Source organism: Ranitomeya imitator, chromosome 2 (assembly GCF_032444005.1).
Source record: "Ranitomeya imitator isolate aRanImi1 chromosome 2, aRanImi1.pri, whole genome shotgun sequence".
Classification (NCBI taxonomy): Eukaryota; Metazoa; Chordata; class Amphibia; order Anura; family Dendrobatidae; genus Ranitomeya; species Ranitomeya imitator.
In genome coordinates, this window is record NC_091283.1 from 818,551,185 (window position 1) to 818,573,846 (window position 22,662).

Genomic DNA, 22,662 nt, shown 5'->3' on the forward strand with positions numbered 1-22,662 from the left:
TAGAGACATAATCCTCGAAAATGTGTCTGATAAAGTCTAGGAATGAATTGTTTAGCTTGCCGCTGCTTGCACTTTATTAAGCCAAATATACCATTTAACACAGACCCCCTATAACTTTACAAGCTCATTAAGATGCTCGACTTGAGTCTTCCTGCAACTTTGTTAGCCAGTATTATTCTGCTGCAATACATAAATAAAGGGCAGTCATATTGACTATATAAATGCTGTAAATCAGAGCAGTTCCCTTTATTTAAATAATAATCGTCGTTTTGATTTTAGTCCATAAATCAATAGTGTACATAAAATATGCAACTTTGCAATATATCTTATTAGAGTCATTTTCCTCTTTCTTTTCAATGATTGATCTTTCACTCCCAATTTATTGGTAAAGTCTGTAAAATCTGTCTTCAGTGAAGACAAATGTTCTCATTCCTGAATTAGAAAATTACAGTTGGTACTTTTAAAGGGAACCTATCACCAAGTTTTCCCAATATATACTATGGTCACCACTAGGGTTGAGCGAAACGGATCGGACAACTTCAAAAGTTGCCGACTTTTGGCAAAGTCGGGTTTCATGAAACCCGACCCGATCCTAGTGTGGGATCGGCCATGCGGTCAGCGATCTTCGCACCAAAGTCGCGTTTCGCATGACGCGTTTGGCGCCATTTTTTCAGCCAATGAAGGAGCGTGGGCAGAGTGATGACATAGGTCTTAGGGGTGTGGACGCCTATCGCCATCTTGTCGCTTGTGCGCTGTAGCGATTTGCAATGTGTAACACCAGCTTTTCTGTTCAGGGACGGAGGAGAGAGAGAAAAAAATAAAATAATTTCCCATTGACTTTGCATTGGGTTTCGTGTTTCGGTCGATCCCTGACTTTTCGCCATAATCGGCCGATTTCACTTGACTCGACTTTTAAGATAGTCGGGTTTCGCGAAACCCGACTCGACCCTAAAAAAGTAAAAGTCGCTCAACCCTAGTCACCACCTTTAATGCCTCTTTTACAGCAAGATGTATATTAGTCTGCAAGCTCCTCTGCATAGCTCAAAATTACCTTTTAGAATCCCCCCATAAGGCTTAATCCAGCCCAATGGGTGTTGCTAGTCTTGCACTAGTCGCAATTGCCGTCCTACTCCTTGCTTCATGTGGCTGACATGTCCTACATCATCCACACAGTGTCCATCAATTTTGCTCCTGCACAGGGCAGAGCAAAGTACTGCAATGCAAAAGTTCCAGGAGAAGCCAAAGACTGCTGACTGACCTAAGGGTGATACGACTGACATGCATGCTCCTTTGCTCAGGGGTACATTTCAAGTGGACCAGAATGTTGGTATTGTCCTCCTGTCTTCTCACTAGCCTCTAATTCCACTACAATCCACCATCTAAATACTTCTCCTAGTTCTCTTTTGGTACCTTGGACCACACTATTCTGTGGTCTACTTCCCGCTGGACACATTTTCAACTCTTACACCAGACTATGCCCATTAACTGAGGTTCACAAATATCTTTCCCCAGAAATCAGTTTTTGATTTGTAGTGCCCTCTATCCCAAGTTAAAGGTGCACCCCTGGGAATACCACAGAGATTGACACTGATTTTGGGAAAATGTTTGTCCACTTTGTATTTTTTTCATAACTCTGTGCTTCCAACACTTGTACTCTTGTCTGTTCAAGCTAAAAAGGGTGAGCTACAGATGTATCCACCTTTACCTTCTGATGAATTTCCAAGATGTGTCCATGTATTAGACATTGATGACCTTTACTTAGAATAGGTCATCAGTATCAGGTTATGGGGTGCAAAACCCAGCAACCAGACTGATTGGCTACATGCACCTCTTGCGGTGACTTGATGTAAACAGTGTATGGAGCTGGAACAGCATGATGCTATTCTCTGCATAGGGACAGTTCTTGCAGGTTAGCACCTATTAAAAAGAAGTTCTAGATGTCAGACCCAACTACTGATCGGATATAGATGACTTATTCTAAGTACAAGCAATGAACATAGTAACTCTTGACAACTCCTTTAAGGATTTAAATTTTCTCATGATACAACATAGATATCTTATTGCAAAAAAAAAACACATCAAATCATAGCAACTGGTTGGCCACATATAGACACTTATAGCTCAAACATCTCCTGAAAAAATATGTTCATCTCACATCAGTAATCTTGGGATATGATGAACCAAGAAGGATCAGCATGGTGGGGCACATATGTACAATACCAAATATAAGACCTGGACAATATTGGCTCTATATGAGAAAGCATCATAGAGGCCCGGACCCCAATAAGCACACGATGATGATACATACTAGATAGTAACATTCAAAAAAAGTCAAATGTAAAATTTTGCATGACTAGGAGTATGCAAAGGGCCTGGTTAATTTCTGCATTTGTGCCCTTTTCTTGTTTAGTTTTTGGTATTTTTTGCCTGTTTTTAATTAGAGCCTTATTCATCTTTTAATTTGGCTTTTTTTAAATCTATTTTATATGTTCTCCTGTTTTTTGTTTTTTTTAGGTTTTTCATTTTAGGAGGGCTTAAGTTTTCCAGAACTTTTTAGCTGATATAACAATTTAAATAATTTTTTTGTGGCAATATATTTTAGTCTCCTACATGGAGTGATTTTATTGATGCCTGAGATTTTTTCACAATTTTTGAGACATTTTAGTAAAACATGTGACTCTTTGAACTAATAGGTTGCCAAAAGGATAAAAACAAAAATAAAGTGTTTTTGAGTTTGCAGAAAATTCGTGAACCATATGCACCACTTTGAAAAAAGGTAAGGAATCCAGGAATAAAAAAGTATAAAACTTCACTTTTATTATTGATATTTTAAACGGGAACTTCATCACAAATACAGACTGATACACATTAGGACAAATGACCTACGCGTTTCGGCATGTAGCCTTACACCGAAACATGTAGGTCATTTTTTCCCACATGAATCAATCTGTATTTGTGATATATCAACAATAAGTGTGAAGTTTTATACTTTTTTCATCACCCGATTCTCCTGACCTGACCAGGATTACGGGTATACCCGCTACTCGATGAGCTGACTCTTTTTTTTCCTTTTCCTTATCCCCTTTTTCTTATACTTTGAAGAATTTTGCCCAAAAAGGTCAATGAATATCACAAGATAAAAAGCAAAAGAAAAGTGGCTTAGAAAAAAATAAACAAAATCAAAACGCAAATAATGAATTGGCCCAAGATGTCCGATTACTATAGAGTCAGTGAAGGTAAATGGATGAAGAAGAGGACACACGAGCGTGCAGAAAATATATTATAATTTGGGGTAAGACTTTTATATAATAATTTTTATGACATCACTTCCATCCCAGTTATGGACAACATGTTATAGAAATAATGATTCTAAACCTCCGTGACCGCTAGCACCTATTTTCCTGAATATCTAGAGCTGTCCCCATGATTTTTCTTGCCATAGTCAATGCTCGGAATTAGATAGTGTGATGACAAGTGCTAGTTATCAAGAGCTACATGGATTTCAATGGAATTCAGCATGATTTATGGCTGCTGTTCTGCAGGAGTATGGCCGGCTCACACAAGTGAAAGGCTCCAAATAAGAATCTAAGTTTTGCAGCAAATGGACCTAACAACATGTCGCCAAACATATGGCTTACGGAGTGAGTGATGTCTTATTATACAGGCATGCGGCCTGACCTGCTCCACTCTGGTTTATGTGCAGCCTTTCCTTTACATCTGTTCCTAGCATGAGATCCTTCAGTTTGCAGGTGTAACTATTAAGCAGGAACATGACTTGTGTTTTCTGCCATTTATTTACAAGCATGCCATGAACCTTGACGCCTTTTAGTAATTGGCAGAAGTCATATTGTATTATTGCTTATTATTATTTTTGTTGCTTTTAATGCACTTAAAGGTACCCCTTCTATTTTTATTTTCATGTAGGTTGGGTTCACACTTGCATTTTTTTTGCCCTATGTTAAAAATAACATAAAAGCTTTTATTCATTTTGCTAACACAAGACCGATTTAAGGTTTTAAACAATTATCATTGAGTTGAATGGTTGGTGGATTGAAAAAAAAATATGATGATAACTGATGATGTCAGCTAAACTCTATCTTTTTCAAAGTTCCTATTAGCTGACATCAATTATAAAGAAAAAAATGAAGCTCTGTTCTTTTTTTTTAGGATTGAGGCTATGTTCCCATTTAAAACCTAAGATAGAAACAAAATGCACATATAGTACATGTAAATAACATAAGGTAGTTAGTAAACACTGTTTTTGATCAAAAAAGCATAAAAGCCATCCCGCCAATACTTATAAGGGCCCTTTCATACAGCGTTTTCCCTTATGGTCAGTGACCCCATTTAGGCATCAGTTTGAACCCACACAAATGGTATTCGGGCATATGCACCGACGGACCCATTGACTATACTAGCGCAGATGGAGTTACTGTGTGCTGTCATGCACAATTTTTGCCTGTCTATGCCTACTGGAGGCAGACAGAAAGATGTATTCTACTTGCTGTCCACCTCTGATAGATGTATGCTGCTGAAAATGATGCATGATTGAGTACACTGCGACTTGTTCGCACCATTTTAGTTAATAGCCCCTTTGATGCATGTGCCCGAAACCCGTATTGTTTTGGGGGTGGACTTAAGCCTGATGGGACCACTGATAATAGGAGAAAACACAGTATGAAAGGGCCTTAAGGAAGTAAAGTGATCAATGGGAGGCTCGGAGGATCTGTTGTCATGGATCCCTCTAGATATTGGAGCTCTAGACAGTGGTATAAGTCTAAGACTAAAGTTAAATAAACAAAAAATATACAATCATGAACTCAATCTGGTAATATCAAATATGACCTGATACAGTTGAGTATTCAACTCTGGTACACTTAGTGTTCAACTGAAGGTTCAAAGATTTAGTACTTTGTCTTATTTAGCATGCTTGTTGATATAGGGCTAATATTGTCATGAATGTCTCCATTTGGTCTTACAATCTAAATTCCCTAACAGTAAACAATAACACGCTTGTAAAGCAAAGAAGAACATACAAACTCTTTGGTTTGGTTTGCACCCAGGTTCCCAGTGCTATAAACCAACCACTGTGCAACCATGCTGCCACTGTCCTTCTGGAATTGTTTGGAACCGTACCATACAGATGTGATTGATTTACTATAGCATGATACACAACTGTATACATTTGTGTGACATGGTCATATATATATATACATAGCTTAATCATATGGTTACAAAACCAACAATGCTGCTCTAAGCAAGGCTGGTCTTAATTTTGATGGTGTTCAACAGCACACATTAAGCATGTGTGTGACTGCAGACTTCTAAATCCAGAAAGCGTGCAGTGTTGCCAGTGAGAGCGGGTGGTCACATGACTGCATGTATATGATTTGCATACTTCTAGACACATTCCAACTAGACGTGCTCTCAATGAACTTATATTCGCAGAGTATGAGTACGTCTAGTTGGCACATGACAACAAGTATGTAAATCGCACACATGCGGTCACACCCCCACCCGATTTTGCCGGAAAGACCACATGCTTTCAGGATTCAGAAGTCTAAATTCGAAGCCTGGACAATCTTTTTAAGGCCATTACATAACCTTACTTCGTCATCTATATTCCAAGATCCTGGATAAACTGAAGGAAGCCATAGTAAAGATTAAAATTGATCTTGTTTCTGCTATTGGTTAACATTATCAGCTCCATAACCATCTGAAACGGGATCACTTGACTCTTGGTTGCCCCTCATCGAATTTCCATCATCTTCAGGTTAACAGCCCTCAAGGATGAAACTACATGACAAGAAGCTTATTACCACTTATTATCAAAATGAGTGTTGCAAATCTGGATTGTTCTCCCCTTCCCTGTAGTCATAAACATTCGAAAAAGTAGATAACTTTTAGATTAAATTTTTAAGGAAAAAAACAGTGTACACAAATAATGTGCAAAATATGTGCCTCTTAGGCAAGTGCCTAAATTGCCTATATGTGTTCTGGAAGTTACGTCTTATTTTAAAAATATTCAAAGGGCAACTGTAAGTTAAGCTTTGGCCATTAAAGAGTTTCAGTATGGCATTCTCATTATCATACCACTTAATTGTCTTGTGAACTTAAATTACAAGTGTTTATAGGACGGGAATTAATTATGTCTTAATTATTCTAGAGTTCACAATGCAGCACTAAAGAGATAACAACACTCTTCCTACTACATCGCTGGCTGCATGGAGAACTCTAGACAGACTGTAAGTGGTATTGTCTGTACCGAGGTAGCTTTCTAGCTAAGATGTAAGGGCAAGTGGCAACTGGGGATTAGGGCTGCAAATCCATTTTTATTCAATCACTTGGCATAACAACAGAAAATTCTGCTTAATCCCTGCATTGCTTAAACACACTGCTTGTGAATGACTTATTAGAGTGTAGTAAATGTGTAAGTAAAGCTTTCATCTGTCAGTAAAGAAAGTTTCAGTACAAATACAATGGTTTTGAATTGAAAGCATAGCTCTTGTTTTAGGTAACTTTTCAATATAAACTGTCATGTCTGAGTACATAATAAATAACACAATTTCTGTCCATTATATGACTTGTATCCCTCATTTTACCACCATATAGGCTCTATCTCTAATTGTCACTTACTTCTGAGCTAGTGGGTGTGCAAACATGCTGCTGTTGTGTTTCTTATACACACGGAGACAAGAGGAAATCCTGCTCTCCCATCTCTATGCAGCACAAGTTCAGAAGCAGCAGCAGCATGGAGCACATTATACAGCAGTACTAAGCGGGGTAGATGTGAATCCAGCCCTGGGGTGAGAATCACCACTTATTAAAAAGTTTCAACCCATTTGATTCCCTCTCTCTCTACTCCTCCCTTTTGTCAGACAGTAAGAAACACAATCAGATTAAACATAGGGTTTCTTTGTAGTCTATTGTCACGGAGAAACATAGACTTTGCTGCCACTACCTCCATCATCACCAAAAAGACCACTATGGCCGTACTGTGGAAAATCTGAACCACTTCTCCCCTGCCTTCCTCTGCCATGGGATGGACATTGAATAGTCATTATCATCGCTGGTCTAAACCACACCAATAGAAAGGTGGGAAAAACAACAATCAGACATTCCCCATGCCTTTGCGGTGGCCATTTTGGAGATTAAGAGGCACATGAGGCCACCACAGACCGCCCCGAAGCATGAGCATATCATTAGCTCAAACTGAAAATAAAGATTTAAAAAGAACCACAAGACGGATTTTATCAACCAAGGTATCATTGTAATCAGTATAATTGTGCCGACTTGACATTGTGTGTAGGTTACTGTGCACAATCCTGCTGACAGGTTGTTAGGGTTGGCGGATTGCACTAAGTAGATTTATAGAGGAAGTGCAATCGCAACCCGGGGTCCACCCTGCAGAGATGTAAAACTGCAGCTAATGTGAACAATGGCGGAGAATGCAGTGAGCGATTGCTAGCTCGCATTGAGTTCCATGTGACTCAGTGAGCAGCACAAGAGGTAGTGTTACTCACACACAGTAATGAAGCTGATGCTCTGCAATAGAGCTGTGTCAATTGCACACAGTAACAAAGCAGATGCTCAGCAATAGAGCTGTGTCACTCACACACAGTAACGAAAGATATGACGCTAGACATGATCCCTGTTAACTTCACAGAGTATCGAAGCCCACTAATGGAGCAGATAGCAACAGTGGTCAGACACTCACCAGCATCACTCAAACAACTCCAGAGGTGCCGGAATTCTAAAGGCTAACAGCCGACCCTGAGAACATGCTGACTCAGACCACACCATTGCAAAGTACATTCACACATGAAATTAGATACTAGTGCATAAGTGTGTGCCTCTGAGAACCTTTTATACGTACAGCTCAAGTCCAGTCAGACAGGACCTTGCCCGTGGACCAATCTGGAGCTGCCACGTCACCAGAGCAGCTGACGACCGACCACCAATGAGATGTCGCCACATCATGAGCATGCTCAGTAGGGTGATCTCTAGACTTAGTCTTCAGAGTGTTCACTCGTCGCTGCCTACCACTTGTTTCCATAGGCTTGGTTTAAGAGCCAGCAGTAACCAGATGAATAGCACAAGTCCAAGCAAGATGCTGGGACCGATGTCTATGCTCAGCAGCACCCGCAGTGGTCAAAGCAGAACGGGAGACCGCAGATGGAGGCAAGGCTTGAGATCTACACCAAGCAGAGGGAGAATCCTGGCACCTAACACAGGTTCTCTTTAAAGGCATGGATTTGGGGCTAAAAAACATTTTTGTAATGGAGCTTAATTTTTGCAGATTCAAGTGTAGTGCAGGTCAGAAAAAGACAGATAAAAGAGTAACTCTCCCATTAAACCATAAGAACGGGCTCACTGACAGATTCTCAGAGAATTCATTTTGCAGCCAGCAAAATATAGTGCAACACAAAGGATATAAAAAGACAAATGGTGCAAAATTTTTAATGAAACAAAGTTTCAAAAATGATGTTTCTTTTAGCCCCAGATTCATGCATTTAAGTTTTTAAAAAAATGTTCCCAGAGGTGGACAATAGAAATGAGTGAATAGATTGGAGTATAATTGAATTCTACTCTAATTTTCCAAAATTCCACATTTTGCAAAATACAGATGTTTTGTAACTTGCTTCAGCATGAATTCACAAAAAGGTGGCTGCTGGCTGTTATGAGATTGTGACCTCTCGGGCGCTTGAGCTGTACCCTCCCGGGCCTCATCAAAGGTAGAAGGGCAAGACACCTAGAGATTTAAGCTGTAGTAGAAGGGATCAAAAGATGTGATGAGGACAGGCAGGTGACAGTGAGAAGCGAAGAAGCTGGAGAGGTGAGCGGTAATGTGAGCATAATGATTTTTTAAATACTATACATATTGCATTTATTATGCTTCATAAGGGCTGTGATGAACCTGCACCTCCCCACCCCGCCTGATGTCACTATTATATCAGAGGAATCATGTGGTACTCTCTCCTCACTTGCACTAACGTGCTGTTCTACCCCACCTGGGGGCAAGAATGGTTAGATTGGCACAATTTTATACAGACACCCCCATGTTCACACAGGCCCAGGAAGATACATGGAGTGAGAAGATGTGACCCACACAGTCACTGATGTGACACCACACTCGCTCACAACCCTGACAGGCTGAGAGGCCCCTTTCACTAGTACCAGTGAAACTTAGCACTGCCAACCTGGTAGGACTGCCACCAGTTCCTTGTTAGATACTAGCCAGGTCCATTAACGGGATTATATTGGGCCAGTAACCAACCCCAGTAGCATGGATAGTTAAAACAGAGAACATGGATGAGTGGATATTTGGATCCAAATAAAATAGCAGCCCAAGGTTAGATTATATATTTTATCTCCTTAAGGGCACACAAGACAAAACAATATATACATAATGGTTATACAGTACAGACCAAAAGTTTGGACACACCTTCTCATTTAAAGATTTTTCTGTATTTTCATGACTTGAAAAATTGTACATTCACACTGAATGCACCAAAACAATGAATTAACACATGTGGAATTATATACTTAACAAAAAAGTGTGAAGCAACTGAAATTATGTCTTATATTCTAGGTTCTTCAAAGTAGCCACCTTTTGCCTTGATGACTGCTTTGCACACTCTTGGCATTCTCTTGATGAGCTTCAAGAGGTCTGCTGAATACATGTGGGAATTCACTAACAAACAGGCATTCCTCACATGTATTCAGAGTATCTGGAAGCCGTAAATCATGCAACTGAGGCGATGAAAACTATATCGCCGAGCAATAACAAATACTCGGAGATCACCCGAGCATGCTAGGGAAAACCCGAGCAACGAGTATACTCGCTCATCACTATCAGTTACACAAGATGGCCCCCTGTGGATACTGGCTAAGCTGGTGGGGTTGTGAGTGTTCACTTTGAGGAAGAGAAGGCCGGACCACCTGCTGAGCCAAGTGTCCTGGTACAGCTAAACATGCTGAAAGAGGACTGTAGTATGCTATTATACAGTTGATTGGCATGACTTAAATCTCCCCATATTCTTCACAAGAGTGCAGTCAGATAGCTGTATAAATTAGAGCAATATCGGAACAAACGGCACAGTGCCAGCTTCCCTCCCTACCTGAGTGTGGCAGCTTCTTATATTTTTATGCAGTTGCCACGCTTGGGTCGGGAAAGCCGCTGGCCAGTTCATGCTCTGTGTTCCGATCTTGCTCTGATTTATACTGCCATCTGACAGCGCCCTTATACAGCGTGATTAAGGACATTAAATTAGCGAAGAATAACTTCTATGCAAATCAAATTTCCCAGGACAAACAGACATTCAAATTTTGTCTGATCGGCTTATCTCTATTGAAAAGCCCTTTTACCAATTTTGAGTCTAACATTGGGTGAACTGAATTGCTTCTTTTTAGACTTGAGATCCCTCAAAGCCTCTTCTAAATGTTCAATGGAGTCCAGAGACAACTTAATATTTAAGACGTACCGAGCCCTCAAAAAAAAGTAAAAAAATAGGTTGGAAAATAGTGCAACCCCCTCCCCCCCAAACATGACAATAATTTCATATACTGTGGGACTATGGGCCATTCTTGTTCTTTGGAGTTAAGGCGTCCCCGCTAGAGATAAATACCATTATCATACATAAACAGAGGATGCAATATTTTCATCAAATCTGGAAAAACAATCAGAATATTACAGTGAGGATTTGCGAGACACCAACATGTCATCTGGAGTCATTTTTGACAACTAATTTATTATGATGCAGTGCCATAATGTGAGAGTGGAAGTGTGTCTGCATGAAAGGCTTTCATATTATATTAATAGAGAAATTCCATTCTTACTGATTCTTGCTCTCTCAGAACATTACCTGGGAGAATAAGGGATAGCTTTGTGTGCCTGTGTTTGTGAATAAGGTCCAAATGTTCACATCTCACAGGGGAACATGTACATGATCTAGTTATGTCAGAACGAGGTGTTTTCCCATGCCTCTAAGTATTTCTCTGTTAATCTGTGCTGGCTTAAAAACCCGACACTGTCATGGTCACTTTCCTGATGAGCTTTCTTTGTAAATTACGAGTGAAATGTGCAGGCTCCGTGCCATGCTCTCCAGAGCAGTTTTATTTTTATAAAATGTGCAGAACTGTATTGTACGCGGAACAAGGACCACTGCCGACTCTTGTGAACCGGTCCTGGAATAATGGGCAGGACGGCCTTGTTGGCATTGACTGGTTGGAGGCACAAGACTCATTTGTTTATCTTCTCCCCGTGAGAAGACATATCTAGGTAAGTCGCCAAGAATAGGAGGGTAGGAAGGGAGACCTGGGAGGGAAGTCTGGCTCTGGTTCTATTGATATTGTCACAAAAGCCAACATAAGAGATGAGGGCTGGAAGAAAGATACTGTACATTGTGGAGAGCTACAGTCAACAAAATGGGGTTTAGAAGAAATTCTTCAAAAAATGTAAATAAAAAAAAATCGAAATGAAAAGTGAACTGAAAAGTGAACACTTTTACATATTTGTATACTTTAGTTCATAGAATGCCATATTTATTATTATTATAATTATTTATTGTTATAGCGCCATTTATTCCATGTCGCTTTACATGTGAGGAGGGGTATACATAATAAAAACAAGTACAATAATCTTAAACAATACAAGTCATAACTGGTACAGGAGGAGTGAGGACCCTGCCCTCGAAGGCTCACAATCTACAAGGGATGGGTGAGGATACAGTAGGTAGGGTAGAGCTGGTCATGCAGCGGTTTGGTCGATCGGTGTTTACTGCAGGTTGTAGGCTTGTCGGAAGAGGAGGGTCTTCAGGTTCTTTTTGAAGGTTTCGATGGTAGGCGAGAGTCTGATGATTTGTGGTAGAGAGTTCCAGAGTAGGGGTGATACGCGAGAGAAATCTTGTATACGATTGTGGAAAGAGGAGATAAAAGGGGAGTAGAGAAGGAGATCTTGTGAGGATCGGAGGTTGCGTGTAGGTAAGTACCGGGAGACGAGGTCACAGATGTATGGAGGAGACAAGTTGTGGATGGCTTTGTACGTCATGGTTAGGGTTTTGTACTGGAGTCTCTGGGCATTGTGGAGCCAGTGAAGGGATTGACAGAGGGGAGAGGACGGGGAATAGCAGGGGGACAGGTGCATTAGTCGGGCAGCAGAGTTTAGAATAGATTGGAAAGGTGCGAGAGTGTTAGAGGGGAGGCCACATAGCAGGAGGTTACAGTAGTCAAGGCGAGAGATGAGGGCATGGACTAGGGTCTTTGCAGACTCTTGGTTGAGGAATGAACGGATTTGTGAAATATTTTTGAGTTGAAGTCAGCAGGAAGTGGAAAGGGCTTGGATATGTGGTTTGAAGGAGAGATCAGCGTCAAGGATTACCCCGAGGCAGCGAGCTTGTGGGACTGGGGAGAGTGGGCAGCCATTTACTGTAATGGATAGGTTCGTTGGGGTGGTCGCGTGAGATGGGGGAAAGATGATGAATTCTGTTTTGTCCATGTTAAGTTTGAGAAATCTAGTGGAGAATAAGGATGAAATAGTGGACAGACATTGAGGGATTCTGGTTAGTAGGGAGGTGATATCTGGTCCAGAGATGTAGATCTGTGTGTCATCAGCATAGAGGTGATACTGAAAGTCATGAGATTCTATGAGCTGTCCCAGGCCAAACGTGTAAATGGAGAAGAGCAGGGGCCCAAGGACTGAACCTTGTGGGACTATTTAGAGTAATATCATCTATCTATCTAGAAAAAATCAAGGCACACCAGCAAAAAGGAGGGGGCGGGCAGAGCCTCCGAGACAGAAACTCCAATATACATACAAAAATGAAGGCAGCACTCCCAAAATAGAAAATCAAGCCAAGAGAGGTCCTCAATTGGACGTTACCATCACTATGGGCTATTAGGCTTTGTGCACACGTTTAGGATTTCTTGCAGAAAATTCCTGAGAAAAACCTGAAATTTTCTGCAAGAAATCTGCATGCGTTTTTGCCGCGTTTTTGATGCATTTTTGATGCGTTTTTTCCGGACATTTCCCAATGCATTTTATAGTGGGAAATCTGCAAAAAAAACGCAAAATTAATGAACATGCTGCGTTTTTTACTGTGATGCATTTTTTTTTTTTTCACGAAAAAAACGCATCATGTGCACAAAACATGTGGAATTCATTCTAAATGATGGGATGCATATTGTATGCGTTTTTTTGCGGTTTTATAGCATTTTTATCACGAAAAAACGCAAAACAAATGTGAAAAATCAGCAACGTGTGCACACAGCCTTACAGTTTTCAAATTTCCTATTCTATCTATCTACCTACCTATCTATCTATCAACCTATCTATCTATCTATCAATTATCTATCTATCTATCTACCTATCTATTATCTATCTAGCTATCTATCTATCTATCCATCTAACTATCCATTGCTATGTACCTTCTCTTCTCTACCTACATGCCTCGTTGCCTTTTATTTCTCTACATTAAAATAATAATAAAAAATATTAAAAAATAATTTATGTCAATTATTATTTTTTAGGTAAATGTAGTAGTTGGACCTTTTAATGTACAGTATAATATTTACAGATTTAGTCTTGATATTGATTAGCTCCTGGAGTATCTGCATTGCCACCTGGTGTTGATAACTGTTATTGTAACAGCTATGCTTTTTTTTTATTCATACATCACATGAAAAAATTTGATCTGTTATTCATAATTACATCAAACTTGCCAAATCCAGCATATGGAGATGCTTTGATGCAAAACATCCCAAATAAGTGACTAAAGATGACCTAGTCTGAAAAAAAACTGTTTTCTTACTGATTATCTTTATATATCTAGATCCAATGAGAAAGATATAAGATAAGAAAGGACATATCTGTGTCTGAACAGCCATATATTATTTTAGTGCAGAAAAGCAGTTTAATGCGCATCAAGATTTCTGTTTGAAAGGGGTTTTCCTGCTTTAGGATACAAGTCTACAGTCACTTTATGAGACTGCAGACTTGTGAATCCTCACATTGTGTGCACTGCGCACTGTGAGGATTTTCCGATGTGATATACATACTTCCATCCACAATCCGACTAGAGCTGTCTGGCCTCACACAATATACTTGCATTGAACAAGGTCGTGCATGTCTAGTCGGCATTCAACTGCCTGTATGGAAATCATACACTTGCGATCACGTGCCACCCGCTCCCAACATCAGCACCAGAGAAACCTCACAAATGTTCAGTCACATAGAGTGACTGTAGACTGGCACCCTAATGCCAGACAACCCCTTTAAAGTGAATGCCCCATATGTATATTTTACTAATGCAGAGCTTTTAATCTCCTGCATATCATAAACGTTAGTTATCAAATCCTGTTTCTCTGCAGTTACCACTAGAGGAAGCTTAAGAGTTTATTGAATGCAATTTGCAATTATTATTTTAAAAGGGTTTTTCATTTTCAGAAAACACCATGTCCCAGATGTAGTATGTTTTCAAAAAGCTAATTTTGCTTCACTCACCCTCCCCGGATCCAGCACTGAGTCTCCACTATTGCTCTCAATGTCTGTTATTGGCTGCAGCACTTCAGCCAATCAGTGAGCTTAGTGACTCTGAGCTGCTCATGCTGTCTACTTGGTCCTCAGTGATTGACTGCAGCACTGCCAACATAATGTCAGCGCTGCAAAAATTAAAAGACAACGGGAACAGCAAGTTTTTGTTTCATTTTGCAAGCCAGCGTTTTGAATCTCAAGATCTTTGAATTCATGTGAAAATGAAAATTTCTGGAAATTGAAACCAAAATTGATCCTCTGCAGAGTGGTTTGCTTATCTCTATTCACTACAAACAATTACCATATTTTTCGGACTATAAGACACACTGGACCATAAGACGCACCTAGATTTTAGAGTAAGGAAATCGAAAAAAAAAAAGATATAAAAAATTTGGTCATGAAACATTGTTATGTGGAGGGGTATCTACTGCAGAATCTGGTACAAGGTTAATGCCACCCCATCCTTTTATATGTCCCCATCCTGGTATATATGCCCACCCATCCAGATATATATGTCCCATCCAGGTATATATGATCATCATCCTGGTATACATGGCCCCCATCACCATGCTGGTATGCCTGGTCCCCCATCCTGGTATACATGCCCCTTTCTGGTATACATGGCATTCCTTCCTGGTATATATGGCACCCTATCCTGGTACACATGTCCCCCATCCCCATCTTGGTATACATGGCCCCCTCATTTGCATCCTGGTATACATGGCCCCTCAACCCCAATGTGGTATGCATTGCTCCTCATCTCTCATCGTGCTATACATGGCCCCCTCATCCCCCATCCTAGTATACATGGCCCCCTCATCCCCATTTTGGTATATAGGGCCCCTTCATCCCCATTCTGGTATACATGGTCCCCTCATCCCCATCTGGGTATACATGGTCCCTTCATCCTCATCCTGGTATACATGGTCCCCTCATCCCCATCCTGGTATACATGGTCCCCTCATCCCTATCCTGATATATATAGCACCCTCATCCCCATCCTAGTATACATGGCCCTCTTATCCCCATATTGGTATACATGGCCCCCTCATCCCCATCTTGGTATACATAGTCCCTTCATCCTCATCCTGGTATACATAGTAATCTCCTCATCCCCATCCTGGTATACATGGCCCCTTATCACCATCCTAGTATGTATGGTCCCCTCATCACCATCCTGTTATTCATGACCCCATCCCCATCCTGGTATATATGCCCCCTCATCCAGATCTTGGTCTATATGGCCCTCAACACGCTGCATATATAAAAATAAATAATTCTACTTACCTTCCCTGCGCTCCCTCGCAGCGCGGTGTCCTGTGCTGATGCCAACAACTGATTTCAGCATGTAAGCAGCGCATGATGTCACTGCCATGTGCGCCCACACGCTGAGGTCAGCTGCTAGAATATTCACTGCTCCCCAAGCTCAGGACTATATGAGTGGAGAGCAGTAAATATTAATTTTCTTTAAAAGTGGACACACTGTTAGCCGCGGCCACCGGCATCTGCAACTTCTGGGCGATCACGTGTGCCTGCTATCAAAGAAGATGAATATTCACTGCTTACCACTCCCATGGGCATGGGGAGCAGTGAACATTCATTGTCTTTAGCGGGCACAAGTGATCGCCAAACTGGCGGCTGTGGCTAACAGTGTGCCCGGTATTAAAGAAAATAAATATTCACTGCTCTCCTCTCCTGCAGTCCTTACCACCTCTCAGTGCTGGCTTCCGTGCATAGAAGTGGGAGTGACAATGAGCGTGGGGAGCAGTGAATATTCATTTTCTTTATCAGCAGGCACACTTGATAGCTGCAGCAGCCAGCTCATGCCTCCTCAGACCGGCTCCTCTGCCACTACCACTCTCTCCCCGCCTATCCACAGCCACAGCTGGATTAAGGTACATCCAGAGTATAAAATGCACCCCCACTTTCCTCAAATATTTTGGAGAAAAAAAGTGTGTCTTATAGACTGAAAAATACAATATATAAAAAAATGGACTCATGTGGGACTTAACAAGGACCTGTCTTCAGATTCATGTTGCTGGAACAATAGGCTGGGTTATTGCAGATTTGCAATTTTTTTTACTGTGAAACATTGTGTAGTTGCAAAGGAAATGTTCGTTGAAAATCCAGGAAAAGTCAGGATGAAATAGCTCTGATGACCAGTCCGTGGCAGGTCCCCAGCAGATTTTCTCTACTCCACTTCCCATGACTGACAGGTCTTTCCCTGTACACACGCGAGTGACTTGTCAGTTTAACAGAACTTAAAGAAAATGGCTGCCCCATAAAAATAGCAACAAATCCAACATCAAGTGAAGTGTGCCGCCATCATGGTGGCGAACGCTAACTCAGTACATCCCACTTTTTGCAACTTGTATAGGCACAATGTTACAACTTTTTTTAAAAAAAACTTTTCATCTAAATTTACCATGTACCTTTTTAGTCTTTTTATAAAAAAAATTTTTGCTAAATAATTCATGTTTTTATTTGCCGTCCATTCTAATATATCTTCCTATTTTAATACGCCCAAATCAAGGTTGCTAAAGAACAGCAAAAGCTTCAATCTGATTTGTATATTTATACTTCGTCCACGATAAATCCCAAGAGTTTGCGATATTGATTTGAAGTTTTGGACTAATACAATAAATTAATTAAACATTCTTGGGATGGTTGTATAAATTCGGTATTCATAATGTATGTGAAGAAAAAGCTCTTAAGGGATTTTTTTTCATAAAGGGTAAGTAGGGAAAACAGCAATGATTATATAGGCCAAAAGGTCCTTAGTCACTATTTGTGTTTGAGATATTCAAGCATTAGTCTGTTTTCAGATGAACGCTCTGCATATTGTACGTGAACAATTGTGCATGGCAAATTAATATGAAGCTAGCTAGAAGCCATATGAAAACTGGAGGCAATATCTCAAGAGTACGTCCCAGTGAATTGAAGATTCGGATAAACAAACATCCTGCGTTTCAGATTAACCCTATTGGCCGCTCCTAAATCAGATTAGTTATCTTTCAACATATATTATCAAAAAAATAAATTCTGCATTTTGGTACCGCTAAATCCTGTGATATCTAATTTACTGTGCAATTTATCTAATGATACTCATGTTTACAAATTATGCTACACTATCATTTCTACAAACCATCTCTAGGATGGTTTATGCTTTTTTTTTTAGAATCTCTGGGTATTTTTTTTTTCCCAAAGAGGGAATTTGGTTTTGCAATTGTATGGGTTTTTTTTTAATAACAATTTTGGGGTGTATATTTTTTTAAGCTTAAAATGGTGAATTAATAAAAAAAAAAGACATTAAAATGGAACTAAAAAAAAGTATAAATAAATAAAAAAAATGAACATAAACAACAAAATAAAATAAAGTAAACAAAAAATAAAAGTAATGAAAAAGGACAAAGGAAAAGAAACAGAAAAAGTAGGAAAAGAGAGAAAAAAAAAGAAAAGTAGCAACACAAAGGATCATTCTGTTGTTTTCTGGGATAGAGATAAGGCTAACGGTGTTTTTAATTACCTGAATGATTTAACCGAGAAACTAGTATTGTTGTTACTTTCAATATGTAAACTACTAATTATTAGTGCATGACAATGACATGGAAGTTGTGTTGCTGGGGTCTACTAATTTTGTATATTTGCCATGCTATTAATGCCTGCTCCATATACCTTTACTGGTTCTTTTTGAAATTAGCTTAATGGCACTCTGCAGAAATGGACTGCCTACTGAGAGTGAAAGCACGCTTGCTAAGATGGGCTAACGTCCTACTGGGAAGCACTGATTTGGCACAAACAGAGGAATGCTTCAGCATTAATTTACCTGTGTATCAGATGAATCAAAATAAATAATTAAAAGCAGTTTGCAGAAAAAGCTGTAAAAAAAAAAAAAAAAGAAAAAAACTTGATGGGCATCGAAAAATGAAATAAATTGAAAAATTGTTCAAAAGGCTATAACAAAAATAATCATGTGGTTACATTTATTTTATGATTTAACTTCACACATTAAAATCACTACATGCCACTGTTATTTATTTATATCACATTTTTATTAATAATAATAATGTATTATTTCTGTAATATATTTTACAGTTGTTTTTATATGTGATTTAATATTTTTTGTGTTATTTCTATAGGATTTTTCAGTCGTTGCTATATCTGATTTATTGCTGTTTGTATTATTTCTACAGAATTTTTTGTTGTGGTTTATATATGTGATTTATAATTGTTTGCATTATTTCTGCAGGAGTTTTTTCAGTCATTTTTAGATGTGATTTTTTTTTAATGCTAAAGCTAGCCATGCACCTAAAAAGGTATTCGAAACTGACAGAAGTAAGGGATGAATGAAAAATAATATAAAGATATATACTCACCCACTTTAAGCGATATGGCTCCAAGTGGTCTTTGGTGGGACAGAAAGTGATGACTTCTAATTTTCGGTCACAAGGCCCTTAAGGCCCGTGATTGGCTGAAGCAATCTTGTGATGGGAAAGGCACATGATTGGATGTGTGTTGCACCAGACAATCATGGATGTCTGAATGTGACCAAAGAATGGAATGATATGTTTTTTAAATATCAAAACGGTGAAAGTAAGTTTCGGGTAGTTACAAGAGCCATCTATTGAATATATTAAAATTCCCTTCCCCCTGACATTGGCATACCAAGCAAAGTCAGGACGACTCCCATATAGATAGTCTACAAGTATCTCATGTGTATTGAAGGGTATAGGTATACTAGGTATAATACAGTTGTTATAGAGAGGCTCACTAATGAACTTACTGATGCAGGGGAAGTATATGGACAGATAGGGTGTGCAGGTGAAGGATCAGGTCTCTTAGAGGCACATTGACTAACAGTCTCTTTTGTTTACACAGTTCAGCACAGATGAAGACTCTTACAAAAGCACAGTGTACACAGCATTCCTTCTAGCACAGTGTAATGGAGGAGGGGTGAGGGTTTGCTGAGGGAGATGATCTCGGTGACACAAATTCTTCCAATAGCTATCTTCCTGCTCCTGATAGACCTTCTCCACTAGCAGTACAGGGAATTAGCCCAACTCCACTCTGTAATGGAATCCTGTGTTCCTATGGTTCACTTGCCTGAACTCTTGTGAGACAGATCACAGAAACACACCACTCATCCCTTTTGATGCTGCCAAAACAGTAAACAGGTTTCCCACAATAACCCTGGGGCTCTGCTAATTACTCCCTGTCTCTTGTGACTGTGTTAACCCCTCTAGTTGCTGGATGCTTTTGAAGCAACAGCAGTTAGCACTAGTTCTGCATGTCACATTTGTAATTCTGAAAAGCTTTTTTTAAAGGGACTGTCCAATATGGCTGCACTTATTGTTGTTTATTTTTTACAGATGGCATCCATAACAAAACCAAAAATGCTAATAACACTAGCAGAAGAAAGGCGATGACTACAGATAATTAATAGTGATGAGCAAGTGTACTCGTTGCTCGGGTTTTCCAGAGCACGCTCGGGTGGTCTCCGAGTATTTGTAACTGCTCAGAGATTAAGTTTTCATTGCCACAGCTGAATGATTTACAGCTACTATCCAGCCTGAGTGCATGTGGGGGTTGCCTGGTTGCTAGGGAATCCCCACATGTAATCAAGCTGTCTAGTAGCTGTAAATCATTCAGCTGCGGGGATGAAAAGTAAATCTACAAACACTAACAAATACTCGGAGATCACCCAAGCGTGCTCGGGAAAACCCAAGCAACGAGTACACTTGCTCATCACTAAAATTAAATATTTTGGAATTCAAATTCGCCAGGTTTGGCAATTAAAAGAAACATGATGCACGCAAATTGATTGATTTGTCACGAGTCACAATTCTGCAAAGCCTTCAATTGCCCTAAAAAAATTCTTAAATCTCCTCGAACTGTATCTAACCTCTTTCCAAGTATTTAACACAGACACGGCCTTATAAATGCCAAACCACACCAGAAGAAATAAATGATAAACTGGTTATAGCTAAAAGCCCATTTAAGATCACAATGTACTGATAGACATTTCATATTTTTTTAAATAAAAAATGGCCCAAATATTATCAATTTTAGTCATTTGTGAACAGGCGGCCTGTTCTATCCTGAACAGATACTCCAACTGACTGTGTTGCTGCCAGAGGTAACTTCATACTACTATGACTAAGATGAAGTGCCATATATTCTATAGCCCCCTTCACTCTTTCCCCACTAATACTTTTTCTTGAGACAAAGGAGGCCAATTTTCACCTGAGCTTGTTAATACTGTTTCCGCTACTGTTAGCGGCTCCCACATTCTTAGCCATAATATGTGTTTTTTTTAAACTAACACATTCATTGCCACTTGTTCTTTTACCATACATTTTGTACAATACTATAATTAACTTTGACAATCTTTACAACCCCAACTATACAACCATTGTCAAAAAGAATGTAACAAGAAATGCTAGAGAGCTCCATGCTTCATTAGAACTGCTCATCCGAGCAAAGGATCCACTCCTCCAAGTGGGAAACAGCAGTTGCAGCATTATGTAGGACATACCTGTATCTGTTGGGATATCCTCCTGGTGTATAATTTGCTTCCAACAGAAGGCACTTATTGTGAATGCAGCCTAACAAACTTTTAATAACAGAATAAATATTCTGGTGCAAAACAATTACAGGAAAACCAAATTCCTTACAGCATCTAGATAACGTTGAGATTTATGACGGCGTGGACCCAGAAGTAGAAATAAGCAGATCAAACCACAGAGGATCAAGTTCAAGTCGAATTTCCTGAAAATTGCAGTTTCAAAAAAATACCAACTTGCAAAGCAGAATTTCCCACAATGCCGATGCATCAAAGAGAGAGTAAAAATAATTTTGCAAGGACCTAGAGGTTTACCAATAATGCCCTGCAGCTATAACAGTTTTAGTACCGGGACCATCATAGATCAGAGGTTCCCAATTCAGCACACTTTGCATGGCAAAGTCATTTTCCATCTCCAGAGTCAGTGGGTTTGTCTCGTCTGTAGTGTGTAAGCTCTTATGGTTAGCAGGATACTCTCTCTCTATACTGTAAAGTGTAACCTCTTTTACTCAGCAGGGTTGTCTCTTCCTCACATGTATTCTGATAGCAATTTCAAGCTTTAAAGTATTGAGATTTGTTTGAATTTACTCACGTCAAATTCGAATTTCAAAAGATCTGCTCATCTCCACCTAGGATCCTACAAATAGACTACAGAAACTAAGGCATCATGCAAATGACAGAATGCAAGCATACAAAGGGTTTCCACAATTCCATACCACTTAAAAGGATTCTGTCAACATGATGAGTTATTTGTAGATCTGAAGCCTCTGTCACTCCAGCTCTGTTCCTCACCCAGCGCGTAGAGGTTGTCTGTCAAGCAGGAGGACGTAGCATTGAGTGGGGAATAGAGCTGGAGTGACAGAGGCTTCAGATCTACAAATAGCTCTTCAGCTAGCTTCATTTGCATATCTATTCAATCGCTAATTTCTCAGTAATGGAGGAAAGGACTGGCCATGTAATGATATTGCTGGACTTGTCTCTCAAAGAGATACATGTGCATGTAAATAGTTTAGGGAGTGAGATCCTGCTGACAGATTCTCTTTAATTAATCAATTCCTTGTGTTCCTATATGATGCCTCTGTACAGCCCTGTATTCTACCCCAGGAGCATTAGACCGAATACACCACATTTCACAAAAAATGCCTACAAATATAGAATGTGGGCGTATAGATTTTTTGGGGTGCATTATTGTGGCCCATTTAATACAAGAGGGGCGCTTCTTTTCATGATATTGCCTTCTGCTTATGGCAAAAGCAATGATATTAATGAAAGAAAATTAAAGCAAAGTTTCACAGAACGCAGTTCCCTAAGCCATGTGTTTGTGTCCCTCTTTATGGATCTTCATGGCGCTTTCATATCAAATTATATCTCACACGAGTAAATAAAACAAGAAAACCAGGGACACAGACCTCCAATCTATTAGATAAAATCCGAGCTGTATCTATCTTTTCTCGTGCACTCTCATAATTATTATTGCCTTGTATATGCATTCTGTATTAAACAGCAATATATTTATTTTTCAGTAACAGAATAGACTTCACACTGAGATCCTAAACATTACTTCAAATCA